This window comes from Myodes glareolus, chromosome 11, assembly GCF_982192425.1.
Source record: "Myodes glareolus chromosome 11, mMyoGla1.1, whole genome shotgun sequence".
Classification (NCBI taxonomy): Eukaryota; Metazoa; Chordata; class Mammalia; order Rodentia; family Cricetidae; genus Myodes; species Myodes glareolus.
In genome coordinates, this window is record NC_142036.1 from 59,973,615 (window position 1) to 59,992,892 (window position 19,278).

Consider the following 19,278-nt stretch of genomic DNA (forward strand, 5'->3'; position numbering starts at 1 on the left):
TGCTTTACTGGAAACACCACCATATACTCCAGCTTACATTGGTACTGGAAGCATGACTCAGTGGTTAGGAGTACTGGCTGGTCTTTCAAAGGACCTGGCTCACTTCCTAGAACTTGCATGGTACCTCACAATCATCTGTAATCTCAGTCCTAGAATATCTAACACTGTCTTCTGGCCCCAAGGATACCAAGCATTCACTTGGTGAACAGACATACATTCAGGTAAAAATAACTATATGCATATCTTTTAAATAATACCCTTAACAATGTTCTACTTTTTCACAAAAATTAATTTATCAATTACTTATCTCTCACTTTTACGAAAGGGGCCTTGTCTTATTTATCATTAGTTTCATTTACATGATGTTTAGAAGAGTCTAATAAAGCATCAACTCTACAAAGAGATATTGAATTTGTCTTCTAGAAACTTTACTTATTTATTCAAATAATGTTATCTGGAATAAAGGTAAAAATAATAGCAAGTATTTTGAGAATGACTCAGTACTTAAGAGCATTAACTGTTCTTCCAAATGTCCTGAATTCAGTTCCCAGCAACCATAAGGTGGCTCACAACCATCTGTAATAAGATATGGTACCTTCTTGAGGAAGAAACCTGGTCAGTCTTCCCATAACTTAGTCCACGAAACCCAATATGGACAAGTTCAACAGAACTGTCATATATGGGCTGCCAATGCATGCTTCAGCATTATCTGGATATAAATTTTATTTTATTCCATGCATAAAAATAACGTGTGTTGAAGCAATGTGAAGGTACATAGATAAGTGAGTGAAGAAGGATAAGTAAATTAAGAGAGAGAGAGAGAGAGAGAGAGAGAGAGAGAAGTGAGACTCGTAGTAGATGAGGGTGAGAGGAGGTTGAGCCAATAGAAGGTATGAGATGGACTGATAAATAATGAAAGCATAGTACTAAGGACCCTTCATTATAAGCATTCTAACTGAATAAAAAGAAGAAATTAAATAAAAGAAAGTAAGTAATTTAATTCACGTAATTACACTGAAGGAAAAATCAAAGGTGGTTCTGGCCTTCCAAAGTGAAAATCAGTACCATAACTTTTGTCTATAATTTCTTTTTACTTTACTTCTTACTGATAATTACTTTTATTACTTTCCACTGCAGACTAACCTTAGAATGTACACATGTCCAAGTGATTTCTAAACCAATGTATTAGAATATTGTTCTAATGTGTAAATCGTTTCAAAATCCATGTTGACAACTTACCGGCACAGTTGAGCTGTATTTCGAAAGAAATGGAAACATACATTGACCTCAGGAGATGGTGTGAGCAGCTGAAGAACACAGCCTGGTGTGCAACGGTTTGATATTAGGTGCGGAAAGCCTCCAACTCTAGGGGTGGGGGAGTATCACATAAAACACTGAGACAGACAGACAGACAGACAGACAGACAGACAGACTGCTTGGTTAATAAATTGATTGGTTTAATTGAATGGAAACTCTCCCAGAGCTGTAGACTCATGAGTACCCAATGTTCTGACCTCTAATCATGCAAATTATCATTGTGTTCCTTGTCACAGCTTAATTGTTGCATTCAACACTATTAGCGATTTTAAATTTTAGAAAGAATGAAAGAAAAGCTAATTCTCATCAAGCTTTCTTATCCCTGAATTAAATCTTTATATTTCTATTTTGTAAGTATCTCCATTTGCATAAAATTGTCTGTGAACAATTAAAGTTAATTAAGATAATTTACCATGTAAAAGTAAAGCTGCCTTATCAGTAGGTATCAGCTTGTTAAGCAAACAAAGGACACATTTCAAGAAAATAATCAGGCCTCATTACCAAGTAAGCCACAAGTAGGAAAAAATGAGGAAGGATCTTTCCAAGTTCTTCAAGCCTGGAGCTGTTGTGCAATTAGCGAATCATCCTCTGAAATACTCAATTTGCAGCACAACACTATAGCTCAGTAATTTACATGTTGACAGTCTTCTTGTATATGAGTTGTGATAATATTTCATATAAACAGAGAATCATATAACTGTCTATAGTGCTCTCTATTGAGTCCCAGAGAAATCATCTCTTTGGGGATGTGCTGCAAAGCTGTCTTCCATATTACATTGATGTGAGGTTAGCACTTAAGTAGCATTAATATATATATACATATATATATAAATAAATTCTATAATATGCATGTATATACTTAAGCTTTGGGAAATCTAGATTTGCTCTGGTAGTCAGAAGAGAAATACGATATTTGGAAATTTTTAAATATGGTAATGAGTTCAATATAAGTTACTTAAGATACTAAGAAAATTACTTATGATACAGTATGTAACCAGCAAGTAGTAATATCACTATCGTAAGTGTCAATGTGTGAAAATGAAAGAATATTTTAAACTTTAATAAAGTTATTTCTTCTTCAGTGGGAACGTGTGTGCGTGCATGTGTGCGTGCATGTGTGTGTGTGTGTGTGTGTGTGTGTGTGTGTGTAAGGATGTTAAATGCCAACTATAATAAAAAGGCATATCTTTTGGAAATAAAAATCAAATGACCTTAACATCCATCGTAAGAGATTTGGGTGTCCTAATTTTTTTCTTTTTTTTTAACATTATTCTTTTTTATTAATTTTATTGAGCTATACATTTTTTCTCTGCTCCCCTCCCTTCCTCTCTCCTCCCTTCAATCCTCTCTCATGGTTCCAATGCTCCCAATTTACTCAGGAGATCTTATCTTTTTCTACTTCCCGTGTATATTATATTCATGTATGTCTTTCTTAGGGTCCTCATTGTTGTCTAGGTTCTCTGGGATTTTGAATTATTGGCTGGTTTTCTTTGTTTTATGTCTAAAAGCATTTATGAGTAAGTACATATGATATTTGTCTTTCTGGGTCTGGGTTACCTCACTCAATATGTTGTTTTCTAGATCCATCCATTTGCCTGCAACTTTCAAGATATCATTATTTTTTCTGCTGTGTAGTACTCCGGTGTATAAATGCACCACGTTTTCCTCATCCATTCTTTGGTTGAGGGGCAATTAAGTTGTTTCCATGTTCTGGCTATAACAAACAATGCTGCTATGAACATAGTTGAGCACATGACCTTGTACAATTGAATACCCTATGGATATATCCCAAAAGTGGTATTGCTGGGTCTTGAAGAAGGTTGTATCCTAATTTTCTGAGAAATCACCCTACTGATATTCAAGGGGCTGCACCAGTTTGCACTCCCACCAGTAATGCAGGAGTGTTTCCTTTACCCCACATCCTCTCCAGCATAAATTGTCATCATTGTTTTTGATCTTTGCCATCCTTATAGGTGTAAGATGAAATCTCAGAGTTGTTTTGATTTGCATTTTTCTGAAGGCTAAGGGTGTTGAGCATTTCCTTAAGTGTCTTTCAGCCATTTTAGGTTCCTCTGTTGAGAATTCTCTGCTTAGGTCTGTACCCCATTTTTGTACTGAATTAATTGTTCTTTTGATGACAAATTTTTTGAGTTCTTTGTATATTTTGAAGATCAGTCCTCTTTCTAATGTGGGGTTAATGAAGATCTTTTTCCATTCTGTAGGCTGCCAATTTGTCTTGAGAATTGTATCCTTGACTTTACTGAAGCTGTTCAATTTCAGGAGGTCCCATTTATTAATATTTTCCCTCAGTGTATGTGTTACTGTGGTTATATTTAGGTAGTGGTCTCCTGTGCCAATGCGTTCAAGTGTACTTCCCATTTTCTCATCTATGAGGTTCAGTGTGGTTGGCTTTATGTTAAGGTTTTGATCCATTTAGACTTGAGTTTTATGAATAGGTGATAGACGTGGATCTAATTTCATTCTTCTACATGTTGTTATGCCAGCAACATTTTTTTAATATGCTTTCTTTTTTCCATTTTATATTTTTTTGCTTCTTTGTCAAAAATCAGGTGTTTGTTGCTGTGTGGATTAATATCTGGGTCTCTTATTTCATTCCATTGGTCTTCCTGTCTATGTTTATGACAATATCAGCCTGTTTTCAGTACTATAGCTCTGTAGTAGAGTTTGATGTCAGAGATTGTGATGACCCCAGAAGTTCCTTTATTGTACATTATTGTTTTGGCTATCCTGGGTTTTCTGCTTTTCCATATGAAATTGAGTACTGTTTTTGAGGTCTGTGAAGAATTTTGCTGGAATTTTGATAGGTATTGCATTAATGTAATCCACCATATAAACAAACTGAAAAACAGAATCCACATTATCATTTCATAAGATGCTGGAAAAGCCTTTGACAAAATACAACCTCCCTTCATGATACAGGTCTTGGAGAGAGCAGGGATACAAGGAAAATACCTAACATGAGAAAGGCAATATACAGAAAGCCAACAGCCAACATCAAACTAAATGGAGAGAAACACACTATGATCCTACTGAAATCAGGAATAAGACAAGGTTGTCCACTCTCCCTGTTTCTATTCAATATAGTACTTGAGGTTCTAGCTAGAGCAATAAGACACCAAAAGGAGATCAAGGGGATACAAATCGGAAAAGAAGTCAAACTCTCCCTATTTGTCCACGATATAATGGTACATAAGTGACCCCAAAAATTCTACCAAGGAACTTCTACAACTCATAAACACTTTCAGTAATGTAGCAGGATACAAGATTAACTCAAAAAAATCAGTAGCCCTCCTTTACACAGATGATATAAAGACTGAGAAAGAAATGAGAGAAACGTCATCCTCCACATTAGCCACAAAAAGCATAAAATATCTCAGAGTAACCCTAACCAAACAAGTGGAAGACCATATGACAAAACCTTTAAAGCTTTGAAGAAAGAAACTGAAGAAGACACCAGAAAACAGAAAGTTCTCCCATGCTCTAAGGCAGATAGAATTAACATAGTAAAACTGGCCATCTTACTAAATTTTAGTCTTCTTTCATGTCATATTAAGGGACAATTCAGGTGTTTTTTGCTGTGGTGTGTTATAGGGGTCTAAGACACAAATACAAATTATGCTTTATTCAGAAAAATAAAAAGGACAAGCCTTTTAAAGAAGAGCAGAAAAGAAAATTATTAGACGAAGTAGTCCTCATGACTGTGAATAGACAACATTGAAGATGATAAGTGGATGGCCTCGAAGACTCAGCAGCACACTGCCTGGCCCTCATTGGTCAGTCTCTCTTCTCTTTGACTCAGAAACCATGCAACTCTAACAAGCAAAATTAACTAACCTGTGAGTCAGAAAAATGAAAAGCATTACATGAATAAAGAGAAAAACAGTGGGTTTCTTTTACAGAAGATAAATCAGAAAAACTGATAAAGGGCATGCAAAATTATAACAAATATTTCTTCACTAATTAAAAGGGGAAACTAGCAAAATTGGCTATAAAATATAAAAAGAAGTTGTAGAGGACCGCAGCCACATACTCCATCACAAGATGGCGCTGACATCCGATTTCACCGCCAGGTGAGCGCACATGTGCTCAGTAACCTCCCACTGCTGTCCCTGCCTACTCTAGAGGCATCACCTAGGATTATGAGCAGCGGGCCAATCTAAGGGTGACACGTCCGAAGCAGGGACTGTTTCCTTTATAAGGGCTGGGTTCCCCTTGTCCAGGGTCCCCGGCCATGTCGGCTGATGCTCTCTCTCCCAAGGGGCATTAAAGCTATTTCTGCAGAAGGATCCTAGTGTCCCGCGTGGTTCTTGCTGGCGAGACGGTAGCGTGGGACAAGAAGTCATCCGAGAAAATATGAATTGTGCAGGGTATATAGATAGATGAATAGATAGATGGATAGATAGATAGATAGATAGATAGATAGATAGATAGATAGATAGATAGACACAGACAGACAGACAGATAGACAGACAGACAGACTATGGGCCAGAAACAAGATGTGCTGAGCACTGTGATGTGTCCTGTGCCCCTGTATTGTAAAATAACGAGGAGGATTGAGAGTTATAGGCCATCTTCCTCTCCCTCTTCCCAAGGTAAGAAATTCCATGAAAAGATAGTATGTATGACCAAGAAAGTATGAGGGGGAAAATGGAGGTGCAAAAAACACAAGAAAGAAGAAAATGTTTATAGGAATTACAGAAAAGAGATGTGAATGTTGTCAAGGAAAACACACTGGAAAGTCAAGGTGTTAGAGAATAGAAATAAAAAAATATACAGACTAAAAGTAAAAACTTTTAAGGTATTACTGAAATGAGCATTGATAAAAACCAGTGAGATTTGGCATATAAAAAATTCAATGTGTGAAATATAAAACAAGGTATAAAGGAAAATGTTAAAAATAAAATTAAAGAAAATATTACTAAAACAAATTAGATTTAAAAAATCTAAGAATTCTTATGCTCTAAATGTAACTTTACTGAAAAACATTGAAGAACAATATGGGGCAATTTTTAATGAATACACACTTCATTTTCTTAAAGTCTCAAGTCAGTGTAATTGCAAATGCCATAATTTAAAGGAAATTTCATATTGCACCCTGTTTTTTTAAAAAAAAACTTAACTGAAAAGAAGGACAAGCAGAATATTCCAAGGAAAGAAATCTTCTTCAACAAAGCTCACTCTTTCTTTATATACAATATATTAACACCCAAGAGATTACAAATCAAGAAAATTATAACCCAAGGAATTCCCTGGTAGCCAAATTCTAATGAGAAAACTTGCACATCCCTTTAGATATGGAAAGGTAATATTTTTTGAGCCTGTCTTGAAAAATTTAATAGAAAAAAATCTTACCTAATACATAACTTTGAAAACAGAATGTATGCAGTTGCCTTTGAATATCAAATTTCAAACAGAATTAAAATGAATGAGTGACATGACTTAGGGAGAAATAACTGGCTCATCATATTTAGAATGAAAAGAGCCATGTATGAAAGGTGCTAATGATGAAGAGAGTTTATGATTCTATATCAGGAAGGAAGAAAGGAAAGAAGGAAGGGAGGAAGAAAGGAAGGAAGGAAGGGAGGAAGGAAGGAAGGAAGGAAGGAAGGAAGGAAGGAAGGAAGGAAAGAAGGGAGGGAGGAAGGGAGGGAGGAAGGAAGGAAGGAAGGAAGAAAGGGAGGGAGGGAGGGAGGGAGGGAGGGAGAAAGAAAAGAAGGAAGGAAGGGAGGAAGAAAAGAAGGAAGGAAGGGAAGAAGGAAGGAAGGAAGGAAGGAAGGAAGGAAGGGAAGAAGGAAGGAAGGAAGGAAGGAAGGAAGGAAGGAAGGAAGGAAGGAAGGGAGGAAGAAAGGAAGGATATTAGCTGGTGATGCAACTCAACTAAGAGTATCTGCCTAATGTATAGAAATCCTGGGTTCAGCCTCCAGCACCTCATAAAACAAGACATGTCGCAGACATCTATAACCCAGCACTCTGGAAGAATAGGGAAGAGGATAAGAAACTGAAGGTCATCCTTTGCTGCACAGTAAGTTTAAGACTAATCTAGACTCTATGAAACCTGGTCTCAAAATAATGAAAGAGAAATAAAAAACAATGTCCTGGTTACCGAAGTTGATAGGAAATATTCAAAACAAAAGAAAAGAGAAAGGAAAATGAATAAATATTAATACAGGAGATTTTAATTATAGCACAAAGCTAGTCTTTACACAAAGAATAATCTTAAAACCACTAATTAGAATTTAAAAATATAGACTCTTGGACAAAACACACTATACTTCATCAGTTAGTGAACATAAGTGAGCATATATAATATGTAAGTCAGCAGAGAAAATATGTTAAATTAAATCTTAAGAAATGATGCTTTATAACTAATAAAAGAAATTTGAATATTGGATAAATCCAACAATATTCTAAGAAAGTGTAATTTACTGGCTTCAAAAAATTGAATATATAATAAAATTACCATAAACATGTTTTAATTCAAAAGTTGAAAGAATTAATTAAGGTCAGACATTGACTGAAAATTATATTCAAAAGAGTTCTTCACACTGAATCAAAATGATTCCAGATGGCAAAACAACCATGCACGAAAAGGCAAAAACCACTAGAGAGAGTAAACAAAAACGGATGTTAACTGATTAAACACAAGGTACAACGATGTCAACATCGATGTAAACTGAATGATAATGAGACATCATAGTAAATAACTTGGAAGGGCAATAGCGTTTTAGTAAGCTGCACACTTTTTAAAAAAGTGATTGAAAACTGTGTAGAGTATTACAGTCATAGTTGCATATTGTAATTTCTAGACTATTCACTATAAAGAACAATAAGAACATATACGAAAAGCAAATAAAAAGTAAATGAATAATAAATAAGCAATATTTGATTGATCCCAGAGTAGATGAGAAAAGAAATTTTTAAAGGAGAACAAAAGGTGAGCCATGCAGAAATACTGCAAGTTGCTCTGTGTAAATATTAATGTATCAATAACTATATTACTACAATGGAAGATAATGTCATAAGGAAATTGTATTTTACTGGGAAGTGCATTCTGAGTCAAAATTTTAAAAGATAAAATTGAAGTAGGAATAATAATTATAAAATGTCAAATGTGTGGAATACAACAAAATTATGATCTAGATTTCATCTCTGAAAATTTGAAAAACAAAATAACTAACTAAAAAAGACAGGAAAATAGTAATATGTCTAGAAAAAAAGACTAATAAGTTCCCATGGGGTCTTTTCCTAAGAGAACCAGTTCTTAAAAAAATAACATACTTGACTTCTCTTGCTTCTCATCTTCCCATGTGGTTTCTTGTTCTATGTTCATTCCTGAAACTGTAATGCTTCCAGATGAGTGGTGACCAGGGCTAAGAAGATACAGTGTCACACTCATGAATCTTTAGCTGTGTGAGCTAAGTAAACTACTTGATAAAGAATCTACCTTGAGTATTTTTCTAGTAACACACACACACACACACACACACACACACACACAAATGGACAAAGACAACCTGCACAAAATTTTCTTGATATTATCTCCAATATAAGAACAAAATAAGACAACATCACATTAAATCAAAATACTTCTGTATACCATAGAAAACAAGGAGGAAAGAGTAAGGTGAATGTCCAGTTAGCATATAGAAAACCACTGAATACCGTAAGCTATTATAGAAATGTCGCTCTGATTTTCATTTTTAGTGTAGCTTTTATTCAAATCCAAAAGAAAGCAAGTAATGGCTAGAACATAAGAGAAATAACCTTACCATGAAGGTGGTGTGCTGTAAATTAGTACAACCATGGTGGAGGTCTGTAGGAGGATTATTCAAAACTAAAAACAGGATGATCACATGATCCACAATCCCTCTAGTGAGAATTTAACCCACGGAATGAGATTGTATGTCAACCTGACAAGTATATTCTTGTGTTTGTTAAGGGATTGTTCAATAAGCAAGGTATGTAATCAAGCTAAGTATCCATCCGCAGAAAAACTGACAAAGAAAATGTGCTCCATATGCACATGGAGTATTGTTGAATCAGAAGATAAAATACTGTCATTTTCAACATAGAATTCAGTTGATCACAGTAAAATAAGTATTAAATGACCCAAACTGTTTGTGGTCTCTAAAGCAGTTGATCGCATAGAAGTAGAGAGAACAGTAGTTAGTAAAAACTGGAGAAAGGACATAGAAGGAAAGGGGAAAGAAGGTTGTAGGGAGCATGTTAAAGTGAGGAGAAATAAGACATGGTATTGTATTGCCCAACAAGGAAATTATACTTAACAGTACAATGTATTATAATCCTCAAAATATCTGAAAGAAAGGATTTAAAGTATATCTCTACAAAATATGAGAATAGTAACAACGGTACATATGTTAAATACCTTTTCACATTGAAACACTGTGTAGAAGGATCTAAATATCATGATGTATACCACAGACACACAATATTTTCATGTCAGTTTGAGAGACAAAGGTTAATGTTATCAAAAAAAAAAGGCTTACAATACACTTACAAATGCCCACTACTGTGTATTTTTGTTAAAGACACGTAAACTACCTAAGGACTCAAGTTACATCTTTAAAATGTATGAAATGTATTTTCAATATTAATTTAATTCATGGTATTTTTAACTAAAATATGGTTATTAGCCTTTCGGTTCTATCAGCTTCTATTTGGACTTTCCCATCCTCATCCCTCCATTCCTTCCTCTCTCTCCCACCTCTTCTCTAAAAGATCTCCTGTGGTTCATGTTGCTCTGAAATTTACTAGACAGTTAAAAATGAACTAAAACTCTCCTGCCTCCACATCCCAAGGGTTGGTATCACAGGCCTATGCCACAATCCTTCGTTAAAATACTTGGAAACTACATTTTATACCTTCAGTAAATAAAAATGTATTTTCCACAATATTTGTTCCTCAGAATACTTAGTGACTTTTTATTCTCTGGTTAGTCTTAACATAGTTAGCGTTTTAAGGCAGCTAGTAATATTCAGAAATAATTCTATGATGTACACAGTTAAGGAACAGGCTAGAGGAAGTCAGCTAAATTATAAACGAAATGGAGCTGACAAAAACCTAAGGCCACATTAAACCAAACTCATGCTTTGTATGGGAAATTAGACCTACCACATCCGAAACAGATCAGTTGGAAAAATACTGATTGGTTCAGAAAAGTTGGCACCTCCAAGATTTTTTTTTTAAGTTTTTGTTGGGCACCATCTAGGGTCATAAAATACTAACAACACCAATGTTAGATTCATTGTGAAAAGTCAAGAGACTACACAAAGCTGCACAGAATTTCAAAAATCCTCATGAAAAGGGAATGAATTCGTAGTGAGAGGTAAAATCTATCATAACAGATTGCAATTTTAAAGGTAAACAAATTCTCTTGTTACCGACTCCCAAAGCACAGTTTTAATTGTTAAACACAAACAGAAACCTGCCGCACTAATTATGTCTTCATGGGAACGCCTGTGTATTTGCATGCAGAAAAGCAGCAGCCGGCGGGGTGAAGCGGCATAACCCTGCGCCAAAGCTGCTAAAAGGCAACGAGGAATAGTCATTTTAAAAATTAATTTAAAACAATTTCCAAATGTGCGAGGGGAAAACAAAAATCATTAACCAGTATTATTAATATTCACAGCAGCTGCTCCACAATCATGAATCAAGTCCCTGTGTTCAAACTTACTTTTTAATATAGCTGCTTAAAATACCCTATTAGTCTCTAGTTCATCATACAACAGTGGACTGAAGATAGATTTAATTTAAATTTCTTATGGGTCTATCAAATATATTATAATAGGGTTTACAGTCTCTGTGTGTAGGATTATATATAGGATTAGCTGGTAGCTATCTTGCCTTAGAGAAATCTACCCAAAGCCTGTCATTTCTCCCAAATAGAATCCTGAAAGCAATTAGAGGTCTTTTTTCCTTTGCACTTGATTCATTCAACTTAGCCAGTAAGCCTGCAGCAAAGAGGCCAGGATCTTATCTTCTCCTGTATCTTGATGCATAACGTCTGTGATATTCATTGCCCTCACAGAGTCCAGAGTATTTACATTCCTCTACATGAACTGATCTAAGTAAGATCAGGATCCTCTTTAAAATTTAGTCCATAAGTTTTTTGTGCTTGAATTCAATGAAGCAAGAGAGCCCTGATCCATACCCCTTCATTTATATTGTCAGTAGGAGAAAACATGGATTATAAGAAGGTTCTATTCTTGAGGAACCTCCATACGGATTTTCATAATGGTAATACTGATTTACACTCACACCAACACTGCAAAATGGGTTCCTTTCTCTATATAACTGTCCTTTAATAATATATAGTTGCTGTTAAATATAACAGACACATATCAATCCACATGCAAAAATTACAGAATTTTTGCAAACATAGATGCATGTCATTTTACATCAAGGAGAAAACAGAGCATAATCATTCTCTCTTATCTGCATATTACCACTTCACTTCACTCTAATGTTCATATCATTTTAACACTTATGATATTTTCATTCAGAATGTTATACCATATTTGAATATTTGAACCTATTTAGTAACTTTTCAAATTAAATATGAAATATGCTTTTAAATTTCTAGCTTTGGTAGAACATTATCTTTATATACTTTTGTGTAAAGGTTGGGCAGGTAGGCAATTTTAGGCAACCCCTCTACTAAGGGTTCTAGAGGTATATGCTTCTAGAGGTATATGAAATAATATAAATATGTTATCAGAACACATCAAGGAAATTACCGGGAATGAAAAGTTAAAAGAGCAAAACTCTCAAGGAAATCTGCTTCTAGAAAAGAATCCCACATTTAGAGGTAACATTTCTTACTGTCTTCCAGGATAAGAAAAGATCACTGTCACTATCAGATTTTTAGAGATACTGTGTAACACTCTGGTTAGCACAATCTCTCTAAGGAGTAAAAGCTCAAAGGGATCCAGAGGAAATCTGAGATCACATCAGAAGTGGCACAGTTCAACTCGTATCTGGTTCATGACAAAAAAAATCTAGTTAGAATATAGTGAAATCCATTTCTAAAATGCAAAATATTGGAACTCTTAAACCAAAGCACAAAACCCAAAGTAAATATATCCAAGAATGCTAGGACAGCTCGGAGTACTTGCATAGATGGGACCCTGGATTCCACCTTTAATTCCAGCACCAACTCTCTCTCTCTCTCTCTCTCTCTCTCTCTCTCTCTCTCTCTCTCTCTCTCTCACAGACACACACACAAACACAGAGATAGTGATCCTAACTCAAGGAAATATTACATGGTGTTTCTTAAGCTTAATGATAGTAAATCACATTTAATAAAGAAAAGATAAATTTTGTGAATAAAAATGCAAATTGACTTTGTAAAGCAGTAATAGTGGTCATATTATATATGAAGCAAAAATACATAGATTTTAAAGAGAGAACATTAATGACTCATAAATGTGGGAGGATTAAATGAAGCAAATGGTACTGAATGGAGACCAGCATTGCCTAGGGAGTGTATTTTAAAAGGCTTTCATAATAGAGTATTTAAAGTAAGAATGGATTCTGTGAATGATACAAATTCAACTGGTAAAAGAATTTGTGAACTCTACTTGCAGTTCTGGTGAGTATAGCCAGGCAGGGTCACTTCATGGTCATTTTTGAAAGGTTCCTATTGAGGTAAAAGAGAATGAGCTCTTGGTCTCATTGCTTTCCTGTGTCTTCAGTAGACACTCAAAGATGCAGGTTCTTCTGGGCAGGCTAGACTTGTAGGAGAGAGAAGACAGTGAACCATCTCTAGTTCTAACTGTGTTATGAGTGATATTTGAGAATCTTAAAGTGGGACAGCAGGTCCACAGTGAAGATGAATGCTTAAAAGAAATCCCACACTAGCTCAGAAATGAGAAAGAGACAGTTATTTATTTAGGGGTAGACTGACAAATTAGAATCCTCTGCTTGAATAGAGACCAGAAACCGAATCCTGCAGTCGGAAAAGAGGCCGGATGCATACTCTACATGGGCATAAATAGTATAAGAGGCCACGCCCCAGTGGGCAGATAACCACTGGCTGTAGGATTTCCTATAGCCCCTCAACATTTATAGTGACTTGGTTAATCAGAAAACCAAGACCAGACACTATATAGTAGGCCTTATAAACTTTCTAAATCCTCAAGTACATCCATAGTTGTTGCTAAAGGGAAAACGGACAACAACAAAATGAATCTGCATGGCAATAATTGGTCAACCAGCAATAAGAAGAAAGATGAAGGACAAGGGACAGATCACAGGATTCATTGGTTTCAAATAAATTACTATTCTTGGCATTAAGTATGTGGCTATCCCAGCAGAACATCATATTGCGTGAGAAATTCCATAGCTGCCCCATCCTATTAATCTTCATCCTTAAAATCCAGCCTGAGTTCTATGAACAATACAGGAACAGTAGCTGTAATAATAATCAGACAAGTCACACAGCAACTAAAGGACATGAGATTCATATATGCAAGAAAAGAGATGGGAATGTAAGAATCGCCATCACCATGGAAATGAATAGCAACAGTAGTGGTTTGCAGTGACTTCTTATAAACCAGCCCATACTTACTGTATAGATAAATGCAATTGGCAGGGTGCTTGGCTCTGCCTGAGAATCAATACATGTCCGAATGGGGAAGGATGTAGTGAGGTAGCAAAAGAAAACTATTTCACGGTGCCCAGAGCTATTCTTGAATTGTATAAAACAGGAACAATGCCCCAATGGCATCAGTATTTCTGAAATGAGAGAAGCATGCGGACATACTGTTTCTCTGAATGTGATATTAGTAAACACAGGCATCTAAGCTCCTAGGCTTAAATTGGGATAAAGCTAAGAAAAGACTTGAATTGTATCTAAAGAAATGATCCTCCCTGTCATGGTAACATGTGTCTAGAGTGAATATTTTATTTGCCACATAGTGGTGCTTACATATGATACAGGTGTTGAGAATGAAGTATCTATCCTTATTAACAAAAGAGTACCCACAAATTATTCTTAGCATATAATGATACAGACTTGCTGGTTATACTGGAAACAAAGATGAGGTCAAAGAAGTTTTGAAGGATAAGGGCGTCAAAAAGTTCATGTTGGGCATTTAATTCTGCTTTACTACAAAGAAAAATATGGAGGGCACCCAGAATTATTTGTTACTATGGTCAAAGACCATTTGTTCAAATGTCCTAAGGGAAGAAGGCAGCTTACAACTTTCAATCATTTCTGCATGGAGACTCCCAGGGTGCAGATTTACCAATACTTTAGCTGTCATCAAATTCTGCAGCCATTCCCCAGGAACAGATGCTGGGCATGCTCCCAACTGGATGAACATAGGAGCTAGATATTGTCCCTGCTTGTCTCCATCCTTGATATAATGACCTCTGTCCTGATGCACAGAAACTGATACCATGAGGCAGTTCTTGGAAACCACAGGACACTACCTTTGGTGTTGGTGGATTCTCCCCATCTGCACTCCAGGGTCATTCTTCTTCAGCATGAATGAGTATAATCGAAAGAATGAGTAGACTGTATCCAATGCTGCCAAAGAGAGTTTTGTTATGACCAGGGTTGGCCATGGGTTTTTTGATGGCTCTGCACCACCTTAACATCTGAAGGTCCAATTACAAATATACATCTGTTTAAGAGACTTGTGAAAATGTCTCTTTTGTACATCTAGGACTTTCACGGGTAGTGGAAATTGACAGCCAGGGTACTTCCAGTGCAGACTGTTATTCGTCACACCTCAGATAAAATGCAGAATATTCTACAGTTGGCACTTTGTAAGTGTGGGGAAGTGAAGTTGTTCAAGCCGTTTGTGGTTATGATGCACAGTAGAGCGTCTGTGCAATGTATTTCTTCCTCGAGACCCATAGAGATCACTACCCAAGTGAGAACATGAATATTTATCTTGGGTTTGCTGAAACGATTAGGGCATGGTTCGCTGCTCATGTCTTATAAGCACGATCCTCTCTGATGCCTTTTCAAAGTTAGTCCCAGGTGAGAGTGGTTTATGAGTCTGCTCTAACCACTTGCTGATCGCACACTGTACTGAAGTTTTTTCACTAAGACTTATGAGGCAGAAAACTGAAGTGATTGCTGCTTGTTTACAAATGTTCACACACACAAGGTTTTAAAAAATAATAAAGGGTACAAACATTAAAAATGTAATTATATGTTATAGTTATGCATTTAGCTCAGTCACAGTATGTGACATATCTAGTATGTGAGAGGCCTTACTGATACCACAAAAATTTTTTTGAATAAAATAAAATATATTTTGAATATGCCTCAGATTTTTGAAAAGCAGTAAACAATGTTAAAATTATGAATCTGAAAATTTAACAATAATGGCATTGATATAGGTATAGCATGTGTTTATGTGCTCCACTTGGAAAATCAAAACTTGATAATGCAGAAGAATTTGCTGTAAATGAATAGACAAAAATGTACTATGACTTTATTTAAAGAGGTTGGAGTAACTGCAATAGATAAAGTAGATAAAAATTCAAGCAGCATTAACAGGGATGGGAATGTAGCTCAGTGATACAGCAGTTGCTTGTCATGTGAGAGTCCTTGGGTTTAATATCCAACTTCAAATACACACACACACACACACACACACACACACACACACACACAAAACAACCGCTAGAATTGAAGATGCTATTTATAATGAATAAGAAATATATCTTTAGGTGAGATACAATATTAAAATTTGATGTTTTTAAAAAATCTTGGGGCAGTGAGAAAGCTCAGTCACTGAGATTCATCTGAGTTAGGATCTCCAAGCACCCATGTTAAAAATACGGGCAGAGTTATTTCATCCCAGCACTCAGAACTGGTGGAGGTGGAGACAGCAGGCTCCAGGAGCATGTTTTCCTGATAGCATTGCAGAATCTGTGAATTCCTAACTCAATGAGAAAAATCTTTTATCAAACAGGTGGAAATCAGTAGAGGAAAACACCCGATGTTGAACTCTGGCCTTCACATGCACCACACATGTGTGCACAACCACAGGCTCATTCACACATACCTGAATTCATACACATGCACACCACACAGACACACATACGCAAACACTTGCACACAGAGCAATGAAACAAAATTATATAATCTGTCATGAGAGTAAGCCAGTAGGTAATGTCACAGTAGAAGAATTCAGTAGCATGTTCCTCCATAAACACTACAACAAGCCAGTAAAAAAGCAATAAGAATGTGGACACTTTTTAATTTAGTGTTTTATAATTTATTATGTATAATGTATTATTTATTTGTTTTGTTAGTATATAAAGACTTGAGTTTCATTGTGATCTTTTCATACATGTGTATAATTAGACTCTGTTTTAAACTGACCCCCACCTTCCCCCCAACACCTTCTTTCCGGGTGATCTATTCCTATCCCCAGATGTTGGGCCTCCTGCTGTCTTCACACATTACACTTGGTGCTCCCCTCTTCTCTCTCCATTTAACTCTTTTCCTTCTCCTCCTCTCCCATAGTCTGACGACTATATTCCTCTCTCTCTCTCTCTGTCTCTGTCTCTGTCTCTGTCTCTCTGTCTCTCTCTCTTTCTCTCTCTCTCTCTCACACACACACACAGAGTGTATATATTACATGTGTATACGCACTTCTGCACAATGATGTACTATATTGGATTTGGATTTCATCTTTTCTATGTACATGTAATGGTATGAAAACCTTGTGAATATTCACTACTTGTACATTTTATACTATTTTGATACAGGTAAACTTTGTTCTTTTATTTTAATATATTTTCTATTTTAAAACACAAGTGACTGCTTCATCTAAGTACTTATGAGTTATTTAGAAGTGAATTAGTTAATGCTCCAGAGACTGCTTGTTCCTACACACACACACACACACACACACACACACACACACACACACACACACACTTATTTCTGAATCTTGTATTTTCAATAACATTCTTAACCATTTGTTATTTAGATATATAGAATTTTTATTCATGTGTAAATAAAAATTTCATTAAAGATAAATGAGACATTCAAATATTGGTCATATAATGAGTGATGTAGAAACTGCCATTGAATTACAATGGATTTCAATTTTATACCTTGTGTACTCCAAATATGGTGTAATTGAGCTAGAAATAAATAACAAAAATTGTGTCTGGAAAAGAATGGTTGAAACACTAATAAGAAAATATCATGAATAATTTTAACCTACAAAACTGAAAAGATTCTGAGAGATAAAATGCAGTGAAATATTAAAATGAAATAGAATGGTGTAAACAAATTTAAAGTGCTGTAACAAAATAAGCCCAGAAACACTCTGATCTGTAGAATTAACAATGATCCTAGCAGTGATCTCTGTTCTAAATGTTGGGGAAGTGATAACACTCGTCATAAAAACATTCCTAAATGTATTTAAAGAAAATGCAAAACAGAAAAATCTCAATTTTATGAAGTAAATGAAATTCTGATGTAAAATTAAGGAAAAGATATCACCTGATAAAAAAATTTAAAGTGAAAACCATTATTTCCTGTTGGAAGAGGGGGCTTGTTCATTCCTGGCTGGTCAGGGACCTAAGTTCTGCCTTGCTATAGGTCCAAAACAGTTTCTTAATTTATTAATGGTAATCACAGTACACAGAGGGGACTCCAACATCCATTTCCTGAAGACATTTAGGAAATAATTATTATCCAAAGATAACCTCAAACAGTCTTCAATTCCACCGTGACTGAGGCTTTAGCAAAGCATGTCCATAAAGAGCCAAGTGCTTATGGTACAGCATTCTGCAAGCACTATACTCAGTTCTCACAATACTGTTTTGCCTGCCCCTCTCTACAGCACTGGAACACTGGCTAATGGTTACCCAGACAATTCTGCACATCACACTGTGGCTATAGCTTCAACATGTGTTCAAAAGAGAAGAGAGAAGAGGGAAGGGGAGGGATGGGGAGGGGAGTGGGAGGAAAAGAAGAGAAGGGAAGGGAAGGGAAGGGAAGGGAAGGGAAGGGAAGGGAAGGGAAGGGAAGGGAAGGGAAGAGAAGAGAAGAGAAGAGAAGAGAAGAGAAGAGAAGAGAAGAGAAGAGAAGAGAAGAGAAGAGAAGAGAAGAGAAGAGAAGAGAAGAGAAGTCTCTGGTGATTGCACCTGCACAGATGTTGCCTGTGGTGAAGCCCTGGAAATCTAGCATGCTAGGTACCCCTCATCAAAGAGAAAACAAGAAGGAAGAAAATGTGGGGACCATCAGAAACAGTATGTCTAGAGGCGATGTTGCTGCAGATTGCTGAGTTGCTCATTGTGCCACAAGGCTCCACCAGTTGCCTTTTAATTAATCACTCAACACAGTTTACTTGTCCTGGTTCTTGAAGTGTAAATCACTGCATATTAAATAAATGTGATGCAGTAATGAGCCAGAATACAGCTTCCACTCTCTGCGAACACCAAGATATTTATGAAGTTTTACGAACTCCTTCAAGAGATCTCCAGAGAAAGGCACTGTGACAAGCACAAACGTTTCGATTTTTCAAAACAGTACCATGGAATTAGGCAACACTTTTCGCTCCAGACTGCTGAGATAACATTGACAGTAAGTACTGTTGACTTGTAAAACAGCTACCATGTGCTTCTCCTGCAGAGATAGTTCACTGTGTGTTAAGGAGAAATTTTCACTACAGTCTTTAGAATTTCAAAAGTTGACAAGATTGTCTTCCCTTCCCACATCATTTGTAAAACATGCTCAGAGTCTACGGGAACTGAGGGGCATCACGGTCTGAAGCGTTCCCATCAGCACCTATTGCTGAGTCACACCACATTGCTCTCTCTAGGTGATTGAAACCACATTGCTCTCTTGGTGATTAGAACCACATTGCTCACTCTAGGTGATTCAAACCACATTCAAACCACATTGCTCTTTCTAGGTGATTGGAACCACGTTGGTCT